The sequence below is a fragment of the Leopardus geoffroyi genome, chromosome B3 (assembly GCF_018350155.1).
Source record: "Leopardus geoffroyi isolate Oge1 chromosome B3, O.geoffroyi_Oge1_pat1.0, whole genome shotgun sequence".
NCBI classification, from domain to species: domain Eukaryota; kingdom Metazoa; phylum Chordata; class Mammalia; order Carnivora; family Felidae; genus Leopardus; species Leopardus geoffroyi.
Window position 1 is genome coordinate 70733361 of NC_059337.1, and position 14842 is coordinate 70748202.

At 37.9% G+C, this 14842-nt stretch overlaps 1 pseudogene; it reads left to right on the top strand.

The window, feature by feature from the left end:
* Positions 1 to 664: 664 nt before the first annotated feature.
* Positions 665 to 1558, top strand: LOC123582211 (annotated as a pseudogene).
* Positions 1559 to 14842: the final 13284 nt, after the last annotated feature.

Consider the following 14842-nt stretch of genomic DNA (forward strand, 5'->3'; position numbering starts at 1 on the left):
TCAGTTTATACATAATAAATCCACAAATGAATTAGATCATTGGCTTTTTAATCCCAAACCCAATGGATTAAAAGAGATGACAAGGACAGTAATGAAATGTGGGATCAGGGGAACTGTATGAACCTTAGGTTAATTGATTTATTTCCCTTTATACTGATTGTTTTAATAACTGAATTAAGTGAGAATGGGAAACTGTCAGTGTTACATAGATATGGTCTGAATGTGTGAGCTTGTGAATGAGCAAACGAATACAAAGGAGAAGATAGTCCAACTACTTCCAGAAGTCCTAGTAAGAATGTGGATTGTCAAGATTTCAAAACAAGCATTGTGGGGATAGCTGCATAACTCCATAATTTGTTTCAAAGTCATTGTTTTATACTTGAAATGGGTGAATTTTGGTAGGTAGGTACATTTTTATGTTAACAAAGTGGCTTAAAAAAAAAAAAAAGGAAGATTCCAAGTAGGCTTAACATGGGAGAAAAGCAAATTCTGCTGTTGGGCTTGGTTTTAATCTTCTCTGTATTCTATTTTATGTCTTACAAATTAAAATTATATTCTGATAAAATTTAGTTGATAACTTTCATGTGCCTGATAGTTGACAGGTCCTTTCATATCCATCTCTTTTCTTTATATAGATTCAGAACAAAATCTGAAACTTGAGATAATGGAACTGCAGAATTATTCCTTGGTGTCAGAATTTGTGTTGTATGGACTCTGCACTTCACAGCATCTCCAACATTTTTTCTTTATATTTTTCTCTGGGATCTATGTGGTCACTGTGTTGGGTAACCTCATTATTGTGGTCACTGTAATTTCTGACCCCCACTTGCACTCTTCCCCTATGTACTTCCTGCTGGGAAATCTATCCTTCTTGGACATATGGCTAGCCTCATTTGCCACCCCCAAGATGATCAGGGATTTTCTCAGTGATCGAAAGCTCAACTCCTTTGGAGGATGTATGGCTCAGATCTTCTTCTTGCACTTTATTGGTGGGGCTGAGATGGTGCTTCTGGTTTCCATGGCCTATGACAGATATGTGGCTATATGCATTCCTTTGTATTACATGACTATGATGAGCTGGCAGACCTACATGGATCTGGTGTTCATTTCATGGATCATTGGATTTGTGCACTCCATCAGCCAAGTAGCCCTTACTGTGAGTTTACCGTGGACAGCTTCTTTTGTGACCTTCCTCTTGTGATCAAGCTTGCCTGCATGGACACTTATGTCTTGGGTATACTCATGATCTCAGACAGTGGGTTGCTCTCTATGAGCTGTTTTGTGCTCCTCTTGGTCTCCTACACTGTTATCATCATCACTGTCCAACAACATGCTGCTGGTGGGGTATCCAAAGCACTCTCTACTTGCTCTGCATATATCATGGTAATCATGCTCTCTATTCTTTGGGCCCTGCATTTTCATTTGTGTGTGGCCTTTCAGTTGGTTCTTTGTGGACAAGCTCCTGTCTGTGTTTTACACCATTTTTACTCCACTCTTGAACCCCCTTATCTACACATTGAGAAATAAAGAGATGAAAACAGCTATGAAGAAGCTGTGAACCAACATGTGACTTCGCACTGAATTCCAGCTTTCCATAGAGCTACATGTTCTTACTCATTCAGGGAAAAGCATTTCTTTAATATGATTCCGCTCAAATATTTCAATCGGATGGTTAATTGATAGAATTTGTATTGTATTATATTACAGAGAAATAGTTGTTGAATTCAACAAAATCATATGTATAATTTTATTCTATATAATTGTATATTGCTAATAAGATTTTATAATATCACTTTCAAATATCACATATTTATAAGATTTATATAGTACATTGATTATATAATTTTATTATATAACTTTATATTATAAACATAATATATAACTATAATGTAATTATATTATAACATTAGTATGATCATAATATAACTATATAATATAATATAAATCTATATACACATACATGTACATACACATTCACCCCCACACATCTGTTTTGTAAAACACTTGGCAATTTTCTTTCTCTCTTTGTTAAATCAGATTTCTTTTACTAGTTTACTTTGTCTAAAATATTTATATAAAAATGAATTTTACTTTCCTAATTGTAGTCCAATACAGCAAGAGCTTTCAGTTCAGAGGTATTCAAGACATGAGACATTCAGCATAAGGAAACTAACCCAAGAATAAAATGCTCTATGAATCATACATTCTTATGGTTTATTGATATGATTTGTATTATATTGCAGAGAAATGGTTGATTTCAACAAAAATCATATATATCATTATATTCTATGTAATTTCATATTTAAATAAAATTTTATATTCTAATATAACTTTATAATATTACTACCTTACAATATAGGATTTATATATTAATTATTATAATTTCATTACGTAATTAATTTTATATTATATATAACTTATAACTGCACTATAATATAATATTAGCATAAACATGTAATATAACAATAACGAACTCTATTTATACACACATACACATAAATACACATTCAACCCCACAAATGCGCTTTGGAATGCACTTAGTAATTTTCTTTTCTTTTTTTTAAACCATATTTCTCTTATAGTTCGTTTTGTCTAAAATATTTATATAAAGTGAATTTTAATTTCTCACTCATAGTCCAATAGGGTAAGAGCTGTCAGTTCAGAGGCATTCAGGACATGAGACATTTAGCACAAGCAAGTTAGCCTGAGTATAAATAGCCCTATGAATCTTTCTCCTGTTTTTGAAAGCCTGAGCGGAGGAAAGAACACTATTTCAATATCCTATTGATTTAAAAAGTATAATTCTTCTTGTGAATGTGTATTACGCTTAATCTTTTTATTGAAAAAGTGAATGTATGCCAGTGAAATTCGATAACAGAAGTTAATTTTCACATGGGAAAATCAGCATTTTATGGCTCAGTATTTCATGGTGTAAATTAAGGTATTGTGTTACTATTTAATATGCATTGGATTAGAAAATTAATAACTTTTTACCCACAGATTTTAAATAAACACGACATCTACAGTATATCTTACTGAGTTGATTCTGTCCTTTGGGGAGTCATTTATGTGTTTGAATGCCCCAGATTCGGATCTCATGCTGAGTTTTCAAATGTTTTTGAATCCTGAAGAGAGAATCATAAGCAAGAGGTAAATTTTATATTAACTAAATTAATGGTCAGAAAACAATTCTCTTGTATGTTGATTCTGAAACATCAAACCAAAGGAGAGAATTGGATAATGATAGAATTATTTGAGTAACAGGATGAATCTTCCATTAATTTTAGATAATGTTTTCAGTCAGAAGAAGCATGCTCCTGGGTACTTCTGTCTTTTCTCATGACTATAGTCTCACATATTTACATAAATGTTAAAGAGCAGACTAAAAACAACTGCCTTAGGAAAAATTTCTCAACAGACAGTGTCCTTGCTTGCTACTGCAAAAATACTGTGTTTTGATTTTATAGACTTTGGACATAGTCAGATTTTATGATCAATTACTCCATATATATGAACATTGTATGTATGAACATTTTAAAGAGCTTAAAAGTTCCAAAGAGATATATGCATTCCTGTGTTCACTGCAACATTATTTACAATAGCCAAGATATGAAAGCCACCTAAGTGTCCAAGGATAGATGAATGGATAAAGTTGAAGAAGTGGTGTGTGTGTGTTTACATATAATGGAATATTTTTCAGCCATTAAAAATAACAAAATGTTACATTAGAACAAAATGGATGGACCTAGAGGGTGTTATAATAAGTGAAATAATTCAGAGAAAGACAAACACCATATGATTTCACTTATATGTATGTAGAATCAAAAAACAAAATAAACAAATGAGAAACAGACTTAATAGATACAAAGTGGGGATTGGACAAAATAGGTGAAGGGAATTAAGAGATACAAACTTCCAGTTATAAATAAGTCTCAGGTATGTGATGTACAGCATAGGGATTATAGTCAGTAATATCACAATAACTTTGTATGTTGACAGCAACTAGACTTCCTGTGGGGATCCTTTCATAATGTATACAAATATTGAATCACAGTGATGTACACTTGAAACTAATAGGATATTGTATACCAATTAGATTTCAATTAAAATAAAGAGTGGATACAAAAATAGCTTTCAGGAAGATGACACCTTACTCCTCTCTTAAATTGTTGAAGAGAGCAAAAGAAGGCCTAAAATCTGAAGGATAAAGTTATATTTATAAACCTGCTAGAATACATTGAAATAAAAAAGGAGGAAAAATATGTCGTGTCTTCTAGGTTAAATCTTTTTATAAGTAAACAGCATTTCTATGGGCCTTTATTGCATTTTTTCCTCTTAATGGCTTTATTGCAAAATTTTGCAGGGACACTTGAGTTTCCCTTTGAAGAAATGGGACAAAAAGTGTTGGTTGCCCTGACTCCTCTCCCCGCCCTCCAGCCAAATAAGTTTCAGCTGTTCGGGCATTTCTGTTGCCTCTAAAATCAAAAGAAACAGCAGCAAGCAAGTGTTACCGCGCAGAGTAGGACCCAGAAACCTGTGAGGCGGGGCATTCACAGGTGTGCTGAGAATGCAAGGGCTCCAGGCCTTGGTGGAGCCTCAGGTGGGCGGCGCGCAGGCGCAGTGGGGAGGTGGGCCAGGACCCCGGGCGCCGTCAGGAGGGCTGCAGACAGTGTGGTCAGGACGTGGTGCCCCCTGGCTTGCCTTCTTTCGGACCTCTGTGCTTGCACGTCTATGGCACCACCTGGCTGGGCAGCCGGTGATGTCCAGGGGGTCTCCGGGCAGGATTGGCCGCTGGTCGAACACACACTGGGGGGAAGCCTGGCTGCCTCCGTGAGACCTCAGGTGGGCGTGGACGCCTTGAGGGCAGATGGGCCTTCCTGACAACGTGGGGGTGCTGGCCAGCGGGGACTCCTCCGAGGCATGGCCTGCTTCCTGTTGAGGATCCTTAGATGTCAGCAGCCACTTTTTGGGGACCCTGGATCTCGGCCAGGTAGGTGGACCGTCAGCACGCAGGTGTAGAGGCGGTGCCGGGCCGTGGAGAAGAAGCGGGTGGCGTCCACGGGCGGGTTCTTGCTGTGGAAGAGCGTGCCCCGCGTGTTCTCATTCAGTGTCCCCTCTTTGTGTGATGTTCCTGCCAGGCACGTTCTTGATGGGTCCCACAGAACGGCCCCCCGTAAGGATTGTTCTCTGGGTCGGCCTCTGGTACAGCCCTCCTTCCTCCTGGTCATGTAGTTGGGGCCTGTATTGTGATGATGATATACACACGGAATTATCACATTGTACACCTCAACTTTGACCCAACCTCAGGCAGCTTTCTGTCAGGGACATGGCAGTGATTTCTTAGTTGTGTGGGGCAGACAGCAGCTGTGGTCAGGCTGGTCCCAAAAATGAGGGGAAAATAAGTTGTTGTGATTGTCTCAGTGAGGGGGTGATTAGTACTCTTTTACACGTAGTCCTGGTTAAAATGCCAAAATTGAGGGCTTTCCAGAGAGTTCATGAGAATGAGACGCAGAGAAGGGACTAGTCTTGGACTGTCTTCCACTTGAATTGAGACAGTGTTCTTTTGGGACAAGAATCACATCACAGACATTTCAGCTTCTGCAGTGCTTCTATAATGCCTGTAATGGGGGGAAGAACTTAAAAGGAAATCTGCCTTAGGATTAATTTCCTTGGTTTTTATTGGTATAATACTGATTATTGACTTTGTAGATATTACACATAGCCATTTTTTTTTTTACCATCAAGGTATATTTAATACTATTCACACATTTATTTATGCAATTAAATGTTCGTCAAGCATCTGCTGTGTTTCAGATTCCATGAATAGAGCTAGGGGTGGATATAGAGTATTTAGGAACACACATTCCCAGTTTAGTGGAATTAAAGCAAGTATATAGTCACAAAATATGCTGTCAGGTGAGAGCTATGATAGAGATAAACATGATGTCTGAGAGTATAGGAGAGGGAAACTTAATCCAGTCCTGATGATTAGCAAAGGCTTCCCTTATTACCTCAATTTTTCTCTGATTCCTGAGGACCCTGTATTTTGTCCTGTTACTATGCACGCATACACACACACGCACAGCATGTTTAGCACAGAACCAGTCCTAGAGTAAATGCTGAAATAGATGCTAGATCCCACAGGTGTTTATGACTTTTTAGAGGTATCCGTGGCTCTTGTCTCATCCCCAATCTCTGCTCAGCTCTCCTCCTTGCTTTGGTCAGATCCATGAAGATGGATATGGACCCTGCACCCTCGCTTTAGGCACAGAAATCCCTGGAGTTGAGGTGTCTGGACTGGGTAAGGATGGCTGCTTGCCATGTTAGTGAAACTTGAGTGAGTAAAGTCACCAGTTTTCCCCAAACTGCGGAGTTTTTCAGGGAACTTATCATTGTCAGTGCACAGAGACCCATACATTTATTTTTTACACATTTTTATTTAAATTCCACTTAATGTACAGTGTAATATTACTTTCAGGTGTGCAATAAAGTGATTCAACACTTTCGTACAACACTGGGTGCTCATCACAAGTGCACTCCTTAATCCCCATCACCTATTTTACCCATAGCCCCACCCACCCTCCCTCTGGTAACAGTTCTCTCTAGTTAAGAGTCTGTTTCTTGGTGTCTCTCTCTCTTCCCTTCGTTTGTTTCTTAAATTATACCATAGATTTTAATAAAGGAACTTCTTTCAATTTTGAGCAAGTCTTTATGAAACTCACTTTCCTATTTTGAAATAAGATATGTAAACCACAGAATACAGTATTTTTCAAAAGTAATGTGAAGACTGCCTACATTGAAATCACCTGGGATGCTTTTAAAAATGCAAATAATCTGGATGCATCCTTGCTTTGCTGAATTAGAAATCTGGGAATGAATCCCAGAAACGTGCTTTTTACTATAAACTGCTTCAGGTAATTCTAATTCACAGTCATGACTGAGAATCACTAAATAAGTGTTGACATTATTCATCTATAAGAGTTTTGCAATAAAGGATGGTTAGAAGGATTTGCTTATGTGAGAAGTCTCTGTTAATGGGCCATGATGTATTCTCAGAAATACATCACTAGGATATATTAATTCTAAAACTGTGACCTCATAAAATATGTTGTTTATGGACAAAAGAGTAGGTCACTGAGAAGTTGCTGTGAAGTTCAAGGCATCTTAAATATTTTTTCTTTACCTGCAGTCATTCAGAAATCAGATGCGTTCTCTTCTAATTTTCTGTGCAATATCAATGTTTTTCTTTAAAATAATTAAATAGCTTTAAATCAAATTATTTTGTGTAATGAAGCTTTTAATATAAGTAACTTATTTGTTTTAAAATATCACTTATTGTCAAGTTAGCTAACATACAGTGTATACAGTGTGCTCTTGGTTTTGGGGTAGATTCCCATGTTTCATCGCTTATACAACATCCGGTGCTTATCCCAATAAGTGCCCTCCTCAATGCCTGTCACCCATTTTCCCCTCCCTTCTTCCCTACCCCCAGTCAACCCTCAGTTTGTTCTTTTGTTCTTAACAAACCCTCAGTTCTTTATGTTCTTTATGTATCTTATGGTTTGCCTCCCTCTCTGTTTTAAACTATTTTTTCCCCTTCCTTTATCCCATGGTCTTCTGTTAAGTTTTTCAAGTTCCCCATGAGTGAAATTATCTTTCTCTGACTGACTTATTTCACTTAATAACCCCCCCACGCCCCGTTCCATCCACATTGTTGCAAATGTAGTTGTTGCCATGTTGCCAACTAGTATTCCATCTTATATATAAACCATATCTTCTTTATACATTCATCAGTTGATGGACATTGGACATCTTTCCGTAATTTGGCTATGATTGAAAGTGCTGCTATTAACATTCGGTACAGGTGCCCCTGTGAATCAGCACTCTTGTATCCTTTAGATAAATTCATAGTAGCACTATTGCTGGGTCATACATAGGGTAGTTCTATTTTTAATTTTGTGAGGAACCTCCACACTGTTTTCCAGAACAGCTGCACCAGTTTGCATTCCCACCAATAGGGCAAGGGGGTTCCTATTTCTCCACATCCTGGCCAACATCTGTTGTTTTCTGAGTTGTTCATTTTAGCCACTCTGACCAGTGTGAGGTGGTATCTCTGTGAGGTGGTATCTCAGTGTGGTTTTGATTTGTATTTCTCTGATGATGAATGACGTTGAGCATCTTTTCATGTGTCTGTTTGCCATCTGGATGTCTTCTTTAGAAAAGTGTCTGTTCATGTCTTCTGCCTGTTTCTCCCTAGCTTATTTGTTTTTTGAGTGTTGAATTTGGTGAGTTCTTAATAGATTTTGGATACTAACCCTTTATCCACTCTGTCATTTGCAGATATCTTTTCCCATTATGTCAGTTGCCTTTTAGTTTTGTTGATTGTTTCTTTGCAGTGCAGAAGCTTTTATCTTGATGAGGTGCCAATAGTTCATTTTTGCTTTTGTTTCCCTTGCCTTTGGAGACTTGTTGAGCAAGAGGTTGCTGCAGCTGAGGTCAAAGAGGTTTTTACCTGTTTTCTCCTCTAGGGTTTTGATGGTTTCCTGTCTCATATTTAGGTCTTTCATGCATTTAAGTTTATTTTTGTGTATGATATACAAAAATGGTCCAGTTTCATTCTTCTGCATGTTGCTGTTAAATTCTCCCAGCACCATTTGCTGAAGTGGCTGTCTTTTTTTCCTTTGGATACTCTTTTCCTGCTTTGTCAAAGATTAGTTGGCCATACATTTGTGGGTCCAATTCTGGGTTCTCTATTCTATTCCATTGGTCTATGTGTCTGTTTTTGTGCCAATACCATGTCTTGATGATTACAGCTTTGTAGTAGAGGCTAAAGTCAGATTTTTATGCCTCCTGCTTTGGTTGTCCTTTTCAACATTACTTTGGCTACTCGGGGTCTTTTGTGGTTCATACAGGTTTTAGGATCATCTGGTTTAGCTTTGAGAAGGATGCCAGTGCAATTTTGATTGGGATTGAATTGAATGTGTAGATTGCTCTGGGTAGTATTGACATTTTAACAATATTCTTCCATTCCATAAGCATGGATTGTTTTTCCATCTCTTTGTGTCTTCTTCAATTTCTTTTGTAAGTTTTCTATAGTTTTCAGCATACAGATCTTTTACATCTTTCGGTTAGGTTTATTCCTAGGTATTTTATGGTTCTTGATGCAATTGTAAATGGTACAGATTCTTTGATTTCTCTCTCTGTTGCTTCATTACTGGTGTGTAGAAATGCAACCGATTTCTGTATAGTGATTTTGTGTCCTGTGACTTTGCTGAATTCATGTATCAGTTCTAGCAGTCTTTCAGGTTTTCCATGTAGAGTATTATGATGTCTACCAAAAGTGAAAGTTTGACTACTTCGTTGTCATCTTGGATGCCTTTTATTTCATTTTGTTGTCTGATTGCTGAGTCCAGGACTTCCAACACTGTATTAAACAACAGTAGTTCGTGTTCCTGATTTCAGTGCGGCTCTCAGTTTTGCCCTACTGAGGATGATATTAGCTGTGGGCTTTTCATATATGGCTTTTATGGTGTTAAGGTATGTTCCTTCTATCCCTACTTTCTTGAGGGTTTTTATTAAGACAGGATGCTGTATTTTGTAAAATGCCCTTTCTGCACCTGTTGAGAGGATCACATGGTTCTTATCCTTTTTCTATTAATGCAATGTGTCGCATTGATTTGTGAATACAGAACAGACCCTGCAGCCCAAGAAGAAATCCCACTTGATCATGGTGAATAATTCTTTTCATTTACTGTTGAATTAAATTCAGTAGTATCTTGTTGAGAATTTTTGCATCCATGTTCATCAGGGATATTGGCCTGTAATTCTCCTTTTTTGTGGTGTCTCTGTCTGGTTTGGGAATAAAGGTAATGCTGGCTTCATAGAATGAGTTTGAAAGTTTTCCTTCTCTTTCTGTTGTTTGTAACAGTTTGGGAAGAATAGTTATTAACTCTGCTTTAAATGTCTGTAGAATTCCCCTAGGAAGCCATCTGGCCCAGGACTCTTATTTGTTGGGAGATTTTTCATAACTGATTCAATTTTTTCACTGGTTATAGGTCTATTCAGATTTTCTGTTTCTTCCCATTTGAGTTTTGGTAGTGTGTGGGTGTCTAGGAATTTGTCCATTTCCTCCAGGTTGTCCAGTTCGTTGGCATATGATTGTTCATAGTAGTCTCTAGTAATTGTATTTCTGTGGTGTTGGTTTGATCTGTCCTTTTTCATTTATGATTTTATCTATTTGGGTCTTCTGTTTTATTTTTGAGAAGTCTGGCTAGGGGCCTATCAATTTTGCTTATTTTTTTGAAAAGCCAGCTCTTAGATTCATTTATCTATTCTACTGTTTTTATTTTTGTTTTGTTTTGTTTAGATTCTATATTATTTATTTCTGCTCTAACATTGATTATTTCTTCTTCTAGCCTTGGGGTTTCTTTGCTGTTCTGCTTCTAGTTCCTTTAGGTGGGCTGTTAGATTTTGTATTTGGGACTTTTCTTGTTTCTTGAGATAGGCCTGGATTGTAGTGTGTTTTCCTCTTAGGACTGCCTTTGCTGCATCCCAAATGGTTTGCACTGTCATGTTTCCATTTTTGTTTGCTTCTATGTATTTTTTAATTTCGTCTTTAATTGCCTGGTTGACCCATTCATTCTTTAGTAGGATGTTCTTTAACCTCCATGCATTTGGAGGCCTTCCAAATTTTTTCTTATGGTTGATTTCAAGTTTCATAGCATTATGATCTGAAAATATGCATGGTACGATCTCACTTCTTTTATATTTATTGAGGGCTGTTTTTTGACCAGTATGTGATATGTCTTGTAGAATGTTTCATGTGCACTTGAGAAGAATGTGTATTCTCTTGCTTTTGAAAGGGAAGTTCTGAATATATCTGTCAAGTCCATCTGGTCCACTGTATCATTCAAGGCCATTGTTTCTTTATTGATTTTTCTGCCTAGATGATCTGTCCATTGTTGTAAGTGGAGTGTTAAAGTCACCTGCAATTACCGTATTCTTATCAATAAGATTGCTTATGTTTGGATGAATTGATTTATATATTTGGGTGCTCTCAATTGGGGACATAAACATTTATAATTGTTAGCTCTTTTGATGGATAGACCCTGTAATTATGTTATGATGCCATTCTTCATCTGTTACAGACTTTAGTTTAAAATCTAGTTTGTCTATATATGTATGGCTACTCCAGCTTTCTTTTGACTTCCATAGCATGATAGATGATTCTTCATCCCTTCACTTTCAGTCGGAAGGTGTCCTCAGGTCTAAAACGGGTCTTTTGTAGACAGTACATAGATGGATCTTATTTTTTAATCCATTTAATCCATTAACCCTGGAACAAGATTTTTAAAAATGGGGTTGGTGGTGGAAGAAACCTTATCCCATATGAAGAGAAATGACAGCGGTGGGGAAAAGAATAAAGAAAAGAAAATTGACCAGCCAGAGAAACTATACAGCTTAATCCAGAGAGGGAAAATAAAGAATGAAATACAGAAGAGGTGTAAAAAGAATAGATTAAATATGTCTTCTTAAGCAAACTAACAACCAGAATAACCAGACTAGAGAAGGGAAGAAATAAGAGGAAGAAAAGGAAAAGAAAAAAAATAAAGGAAGAAAATACATACACACACACACACATAATGAGAATTGACCAAGAATTAAAACAGAAAATGCAAAACTTCTGGGTGCCTTGGAACTGGTGGCTGTGCTGATTTGGAGGAGGGACCTGGTCTGGTTTGGTCAATTGCAATCTTGCTCTGGTAGATACAGAGTTACCAGGTACTGAGTGGTGTGGTTTGGTGTAGGTCGGTCCTGCCTCCACTGTCAGCCCCTTGTGGGTTTCCTGAAGCCCCACCTTGTTGGTGATGGGGAGAAAAATGGGGGTACCGAGTCTCTCCTCCCCAGACCAGGTGTCCCAAGCCACTCTGTTCAGGCCATCTTCACATTGTTGTGTGGGCAAGAGTGGGCCAGTTTTTTCCACCCCACTGTCTCCTGCGCCTCCCAGGCACTGGGCTGTGATTCAAATCCCCATGTCTTAAAGGATCCCACTCCATGCACACCAGTTTCAGGGTAGTGCCACTCTGCCCAGCCAGCCAACAAAGGGCTTTGGGCTCCTCACAGTACCATGAGGGCGTGAGCAGGGCGGTTTGTCCAGCTCCACAGTCTCCTGCACCTCCCAGGTACTCAGATGGGATTCAAACCCCAACGTCTTCTAATGTGAGTAATTTCTAAATTCTCACATGGGGGCCCCCAAAGTTGAGGATTTCCATTTGAGGGCACCTGGGTGGCTCAGTCAGTTAAGCATCCAACTCTTGGTTTTGGCTCAGGTCATGATCTCACAGTTCATGAGTTAAAGCCCCACATTGGGATCTGTGCTGTCAGTGCAGAGCCTGCACTGAGAGATTCTCTTTCTCTCCCTCTCTCCCTCTCTCCCTCTCTCCACCCCTCCCTGTCTCTCTGTCTTTAAAAAATAAAAATAAAAAAGGATTTCCATTTGAAGTAAAATTCCATTCCTATACATGGGGAACATTTTTTTTCATTCCTAACTCTTCCTCCTTGATCTTAGATGCAGTTTGAAGAAAAGATTCAGTAGACTTTCATAAAAATGTATGTCCAAACATTGGGTTTTCTGGTATTGCCTCTTTCCTCCACTAGGAGGGCCCTGAGGGTCTTGCCCAAGGAAGTGACACTTTTGCAATTCTATGGTTCTGTTTAAGAAACACTCCTCTCCAGTTTTTTTGATAAAGGAACTCTTCGACTTTTAATGCTCTTGCGTCCTGCTCTGGGGCTCCCAGGAAAGCTATACTTTAACATTTACGAAGATACGAATGGCTTAGCCAGACTTCAAAACATGGGCTCAGTTTCTGCCCCAGCATACATTTTACATCTGCTTCTTTAGCAAGTAACATACAAGAAACATTTCAAACTAAAGGTAGGTAAGAGTAAAAACCTCCCTAAGTTCCATTCCCATACCTCCAAAGCCTGCAGCCTTGCACATACTAGAAGCATAACATGAAGTTTATAATTTTCTGCAGTGTCTTTCCTCATGATGATTTGTAACTATTGATGTAACAAAAAAATATACATAACCCTGCATTAAACATTCCTTCTCCTGAGCACTCTGTTATTTGTAAAGATTGTGTATTCTAGGCAGCTGTCCTAACTTGGGCTCCAATAAAACTCTCTTCCTCTTTTTTAGAGATTCTGAAAGGTTTGTTGATTTTGTGTTGACATATCTAGAACCAGACTTTCTCTCTATGAGAAAAGTGCTTGTGTTATATAATTTTGATACTACATCTGTTTTCAATGAACCATTAAATCAAGTTTTCAGGCTGTCTTTATTAAATTCAGTCCATTTTTATTTCCACTTAGATTCTTCAAATACAGGTAATTTGAAAACTAATTAATTTTAAAATTAATTTAAAGAAAGAATTTAACAATTCTCTCTGTATGCAACTCTCTCTCCTTTGATACTCAGTCATGTGAAGGCTAGCTTCCTTGGGCTCACCAATTTCTCAGCTTTATCTCAACTCAGGGAGTTCATCAGACTCCATCTGGGTTTCTCTTCTCTGTGATGCCACCTGCAAACTCTCACAGCAAAGAACTGGGCAATTGCAGGATTCACTTAATTTGTTTCCTGTACCTTAGGGACTGTCCTGTCCTTCACTGCCTGGTGTCCACGATTATGAGAACTGTTATTTCATGTTTCTAAGTTGTTTCAGAAGGGAGAGCAAATCCAGTCCCTGCTACTCCATCTTAGAAGCGGAAGACATGGTCTGTGTGACTAACATAAAATTTTTCCTGAAAATAAGCCTTGATACGAGTGAGATAAATGGAGTATAAGATTATAGCATTGCCATTGGAGGTACTGGGTGAAAATTAGAGGCTCATCATGAAAAGGTTTAAAGAAGAAGAAAACCCAAAGGTTACACTGTCAAATGCACAATTTTGCTCAATTAGAAGTTGAAAACAGTGACTCTAAATAGTGGAGAGTAGCTCCATTGCCAAACTCTGAGACATATCAACAGAATAATTTCTTTACATTCTGTCAAATGATTTTTTTCTGCATGTATTAAATAATATAATTTTTCTTTACTCTGTTAACTTAGTATTACACTGAGAAGTTTTGTAAAATTGGACCATCTTTGATAAATCATCCCAGGATAAAACCCACTTGGTTAAATAACACTTAAATAAAATATTGGTTTGAGTTTGTAAAAGTATTCATTTTTTTGTATTTGTTATAATAATTAGTAAGGTTTGTTTATAATTTTATTTTGCTGTTCTTTCTTCCTTTGGCATCAAATTTATACTAGCCTTATAAAATAAGTTTGACAACTTATTTTTTCTGGAACACTTATGTAGGGGAAGACATTTATTTCCCAAAAATTTAGCAAAATCAGTTATAAACCTTTTACTGCCTGGTATGTTGGAAGAAGAATTAAACAAAGAAAGCATTGCTAACAAAACTCAATTTCTTTTTGGCTTTATTTTTATTTTGATCCTGTCAGAAGTCTATTTTATTGCTATTTAAATAACACTTTATTTGGGATTCTGGGAAGCTGGTGGCGTAGGAGGACACTGAGCTCACCACGTCCTGCAGATCACTTAGATTCCACCCACACCTACCTAAACCCAGAAAATCGCCACAAGACTAGCAAAACAGATTTTCCAGAGCTAAACATAAAAGAGAGGTCCATGGAAGAGGGTAGGAAGGGCAGAGAGGCTGTACGTGCTACACGGACTGGCAGGAGGGAGCTGGGGTGGAGGGGCAGACCACCAGCAAAGCAGAGCCCCTGAGTCTGGCTTGCAAAAGTGGAGGGGCCAGACAGAGTGGGTT